The 5993-nt window shown below is 37.2% G+C and overlaps 1 long non-coding RNA gene across 1 annotated transcript; it reads left to right on the forward strand.

The window, feature by feature from the left end:
• The first annotated feature begins 2676 nt into the window (after nucleotides 1-2676).
• Nucleotides 2677-5493, forward strand: LOC106871396 (uncharacterized). Its single transcript, XR_001409654.3, has 3 exons — nucleotides 2677-3172; nucleotides 3974-4138; nucleotides 4239-5493. It is a non-coding gene; the product is annotated as an uncharacterized LOC106871396 (long non-coding RNA).
• Nucleotides 5494-5993: the final 500 nt, after the last annotated feature.

Genomic DNA, 5993 nt, shown 5'->3' on the forward strand with positions numbered 1-5993 from the left:
TTAAAAAATCAATGCTATTTATTAGTTTGAATATTCCAAATCGTCTTACCGAATGCTTCAGACTACAGACTGCAGCTGTTTTAAGTCAATTATCAGTTAGATTGCTAACATTCACAATAAAGGTGCAGTCGTGGTTGTGTAGTTACGAAGCTTGTTTCTCAATTCCCAACCATGTGGCCTTGTGTTCAATTCTACTGTGCAGCTCCTTGGACAAATGACTTCTATTATAGCCCCGAGCCCACCAATATCTTATGAGTGGATTTGGCAGACATAAACCGAAAAAAGTTTATCGTATGTGTGTGTATGTGTAAAAACACACTCACGCAAACACATGTACACACATTCATATACGACAGGCCTCTTTCAGCTTCTGCCTACCATGTATGTATGTATGTATGTATGTATGTATGTATGTATGTATGTATGTATGCATATGAGTGTGCGTGTCTGTACGCGCGCACACACGTTTGTGTTTATGTCTGTCCGTTGGTTGTCTCACGTCCCCGTAACATTAGCGGTTCGGCAAAAGAATGAGAAAATAGATAACTACTGAGAACGATTTGTTCGACTACAATACCCTTCAAGGCGGTGCTCCAGTGTGGCCACAGTTCAATGACTGAAACAAGGAAAAGATGAAATATAAAAGTGTAGTGGGGATTCGAAACCGAATCTCTGGATACCCGGTCAGACATCACGGCTGAATCACAATAGTTTCACATGGCCGATCTATTAAGCAACTAATCAGCGTTAAGCCATCACATGATTCGGTCCTCTAGAATCTTCTTGTGCCCTATAAAATGCCGCTTCTGGCGGCAATGAATAGTAGAATGTTGAGGCAGCTGAATATGTATCTCCATTCTTGTCACATCAGATGGCCCATGCAGACGGCCTTGACAGGTTACAGGAATGTAGCATATATGTTTGCAGATATGCAGGACAAGCCGCATGTTGGTATATCAATACCTCGCCGTAAATTCCAAGCAGTTTATCTCTCCCGGTATGTAATTAATGCTGTTGTTATCTGTAAAAAGACCAACGCAGTTTGATTTATTGTGCAAGTGTAAAATCTTCTGTTAAATGATCGCGGAGGTTGTTTCTTCTTCATGCAGTCCAAGAAGCATATTTTCATTCATCAACTCAAATAGTCACCACCACAGACCAGTCGAAAATAAATAAAAAAAAAACACCCACACAACAATAGAAATAAAATTATGTTAATTAATCTCGTCCAGTATTGACCTTCTTCCTGTTTTTCTCATTACTAAAGCATTTCTGCTCTTGTAAACAGAAAAAAATTCGTTTTCAGACAGGAAAATATTTCGTTATGACGTCAGGTAACTTGCATTCTTTTTAAAACTAATGTTTAATTTCAATTGAGAAATATGATTTAATTTGTTAGATAATAATAGGTCTTTCTGTTTTTATTCTTTCGTGGTGTTTTTGTTATGAAGTAATAATGGTCACATTGTTCTTAAAACTGTCTCTCGACATTGCTTTATATGTTTCATGTTTCATCAGACGCGGAAATTGAAATTTTATAGACTCTGTTGTCTCTTCTATTAAATACCAAACAAGACAGACAAACATGCGCGCAACTTTCTATCCCCCCCTCTCTCTCTCTCTCTCTCTCTCTCTCTTTCTCTCTCTCCCCCTCTCTCTCCCGCTTTCTCTCTCTCTCTCTCTCTCTCTCTCTCTCTCTCACACACACACACACACACAAAAACACAGTAACACGCACATACACGAACACACAAACACAAATGTATATATGTGACCGTATGTATATTCTTTTACTCTTTTAGACGTTTCAGCCATGCAGCTGTGGTCATGCTGGAGCACCACCATGGTCTTTCTGATTTCCTCAGTCTGGGTGTTTCACATCAACATTCTTGTATTTGCTTTTGTCTCAGCAGTTGGTACGTTTGGTACATAAGGGAGTTTGATTCCGCTGCCCTCGTCTGCACCTCATGTCGGGCTGCTGGTTCATCCTCCGATATTGTGGAGAAGGCGGATGTCTAGTTCCTTTTTGAAGATATCTACTTCCACCTTATGCAGATTTTAAATTTTTTGTGGCAGGGCATTGAAGAGCTGTGAGCCTTTGAATATGTGTAGATATATTTCATTGTATCTAATTCTGTTCTGTATTTAAAAGAAGAGGAATTATGTACATTATTTACATGATTTACATTTGACGGATATCTGTCCTCATCTTGTTTGTTGTTAACACAACGTTTCAGCTGATATACTCTCCAGCCATCATCAGGTGTCTTGGGGAAATTTCAAACCTGGATTCTCATTCCTAAGGTATTTTTCGATGTTGTTGTTGTTGTTGTTATTCAGGTTCGATTTCAGGCAGTGACCTGAATAATAATAATAATAATAATAATAATAATAATAATAATAATAATAATAATAATAATAATAATAAGAAGAAGAAGAAGAAGAAGAAGAAGAAGAAGAAGAAGAAGAAGAAGAAGAAGAAGAAGAAGAAGAAGAAGAAGAAGAAGAAGAAGAACAACAACAACAACAAGAAGAAGAACAAGAACAACAACAACAACAACAATAACAACAACATCGAAAAATACCTTAGGAATGAGAATCCAGGCTTGAAATTTTCCCAAGACACCTGATAAAGGCTGGAGGGTATATCAGCCAAAACGATGTGTTAACAACAAACAAGATGAGGACAAATATCTGCAAAATGTAAATAAGGTATATTTCTGTTCATATGTGTGTGTGTGTGTGTGTGTGTGTGTGTGTATTTTTGTGTGTGTGTATTTTTTTGTGTGTGAGTGTGTAGAAAGACAGACAGCTACGCATATAAATAGATTGATAGATAGATACGTGTATGTATATATGTGTGAATGTGTATGTGTAGGTGTGGTGATTAAATCTAGAAATATAATTTACTTAAAACAGTGCTACTCGTTTGCAATGTCTCCATTATGACGTAGCAACGTTCGAATTGTTTCAACAAGACCCCAGCTTTGTTTATTTCATATTTCTTGATATGCCAAAATTGGATGTTTTACAGACTGAGTTTTATCTATTACATTCTAAATATCATTTGTGTATTTCACCGGCTAATATAATAATATATAAATATATACACAACCAAATTGGTGGACAACCGCGGAACAAATCGAAATCTTATTAAGTCGTGCAATACTGGGTAAGCTTTTTTCTTATAGCTTATACTTACACACTCAACGCATATACACAGATAGATATACTCACAAACACATTTTTATATGTATGGTTACGTATGGTTAGGTATATTTATAAATGTATATGTATATGTTTGGCTCATCCATTTTTAAAACAACTTTTGTTTGTGTCCATTTTTGTTTGTAATTCACAAACCTAATAAGCGGCGTCCAAAGAAGCTATTCAATGGCGAACTCCAGAACTGTAAACGCTGCCGAGGAAACCATAAAATTACGCCATTAAGACTCTGTGAAAGTTTCACAGAAGGCCTTTAGCATCAACTATAAAAAGCGAAAATCGACAACCGTGGATAGGGGAGAATCGTGTGCATAAATCTACTTGCAAAACAGATCGACTTATATAACAAAGATTTAAACATCATCCTTTCACACGTGTTTACCACAACAGTCTCGAGTTGACCAGTATCTTTTGTTTGTGGTGGTTTTGTTGTTTATATTAAACCACGCATAAATATTGCGACTCCAGACAAAGTCATCTGCGCACTGGAAAGGCTTGACCTCTCCAGGATGGCTAGATGGTTCTCGTCGGATCGACGTGTTATATACTTTAGAAACCTTAATTGGGCGTCACGTGGTTTATGAACCGATACATTTCATGACTGTAGACCGGTGGTTCTCATCCGTAGCTCATTGGGCCGCATGTTGCCCTCAAGTTTTCTTCTGGTGATCTCACCCCCACCCCGACGATCTTTACTCTACAAATATAAATTTTTCTTAAATTGACTTGTAATTTTTTTCCTTTTTAGTGCAGCCCTGTAAAAGAATTCAGTCTGACTACACTATCCTACCAATAAATTTATCCTCCGGTGAAATAAATATATTGATATTATCTGAATTTAACAGACAGATCACGATCTAATATAATTGCAACCCTGCTGTCGTTGAAATGAATGACATAGAAAATAAACAAGGTCTGTTTTTTTCTTTCTTTTTTTCTTTTTCTTTTGTGCGTCATAATAAAATAAACCAAATAAAATTCAAACATTTATTTTTTCTCTATTTCAATAATAGTATTAAAAATACAACTGACAACATACCATTATAATTGAAAATGACTGTTTGTAACGACAAAAGTCCTCGTGTGAATGGGCCAATCTGCGTACGTTCTAATGAAACGGCTCAAAATTTCTGGAAGAAAGAGAACCAGAACACTCAAGGCTATGGTAGAAGCAACTACGAAGAGATCCAGCTCAGTTTGGTCAAGGAAGAATGGCATAATTTTGCCCTACAGTTCAATCGGCGAAATTGGTTTACAACATCTAAAGTAACTGTAATTGGCCATCAAGGTGACGAGCTGACAGAAATGTTATGACGTCGGACAAAATACTTAGCAGCATTTCGTTTGTCTTTATGGTCTGAGTTCCGTCGAGGTCGACTTTGCCTTTCATCCTTTCGGGGTCAATGAAATAAGTACAAGTTGAGCATTGAAGCCGGTATAATCAACTGTCCCCCACTCTACTAAAATTTCAGGCCTGTGCTTATAGTACAAAGGATTATTATTATTCGGTTGAATAACGGTTAGCATGGTGGCTTTCCAAGCAGTCGATCCTGGTTCGACTCCCAGCCGACACATCCTTTTATTTTTGATAAAAGAAATCTTCATACTGGGATCGATGTAATCGACTATCCCCTCCCTTCAAATTCCAGGCCTTGTGCCTGTAATAGATAAGATTATTATTATTATTATTATTATTATTATTATTGAAGGTAAAGCGGCGAGCTGGCAAAATCGTTAGCACGCCGGACAAAGTGCTAATCGCTCATTTCGTCCATCTTTAAGTTCACAGTTCAAATTCCGCCCAAGTCGATTTTGTTTTCATACTTTCAGAGTCGATGAAATAAGTACCATTTGAGCAGGCGGGGCGGGGGGGGGGCAATGTAATTGACTAGCCTTCTGCCCCCAAATATCAAGCCTTGTGCCTATAGCAGAAAGGATTATTAATATTGAAGGCGACGAGTTGGCAGAATCGTTACCGCGTTGGTTAAAATGCTTCGCGGTATTTCTTACAGCTCTCTACGTTCTGAGCTCTAATTCCGCCGCTGTCAACTTTCTCTTTCATCCTTTCAGAGTTAATAAAATACAGTACAGTACAAACACTGGGATCGACGCAATAGTCGTACCCTCTCCTTCAAAATTTCTGGTCTTGTGCTAAAAATTAGAAATAATTATTATTGTAGGTCGTTACTGTCGTGGTCGAACGCTATTTCAAGTCGCTCTTCGAAGCAAACGATTTTGATTTCATAAAATAAAGTTTTATTTAATTTTCTTTTTATTCTCTTTGGGATTATTTGAATTTTATATATTCTTGAAATTGTCTCATAGAAAAATTGCTATAAAAATCCTGAGCCACGCCCCTTGAGAGAAAATTGATAATTAACAAATAACATGGTTCGCATAGAAAAAGATATGTAATTCGGTTGCACAATAAGATATTAATATTGAATTCGAACAAAAAGAAAGCAATAATATTTTAACTGAGAGAAATGTCAGTTTCGATGCTTCATTTGGAAAATATAAGCGACAACAATAACAAAGGATTATACACTTTTTACTCAGCGAAAATATTTCTGCCATTTTGGGCGGTAACAGTACCACACTGAGCGACACAGAATATTTGAATATAAACCTTCTTTTCACGGAGAAAGGAATGATTTGTGGGGCGAGATGTTTCGATGAACGGCATCTTTCTACCTATCGATTACATACGTAAGCGGAGGAAGAGAGAGAGAGAGAGAGAGAGAGAGAGAGAGAGAGAGAGAGAGAGA

Source organism: Octopus bimaculoides, chromosome 3 (genome assembly GCF_046866305.1).
Source record: "Octopus bimaculoides isolate indiv1 chromosome 3, ASM4686630v1, whole genome shotgun sequence".
In the NCBI taxonomy this organism is placed as follows: Eukaryota; Metazoa; Mollusca; class Cephalopoda; order Octopoda; family Octopodidae; genus Octopus; species Octopus bimaculoides.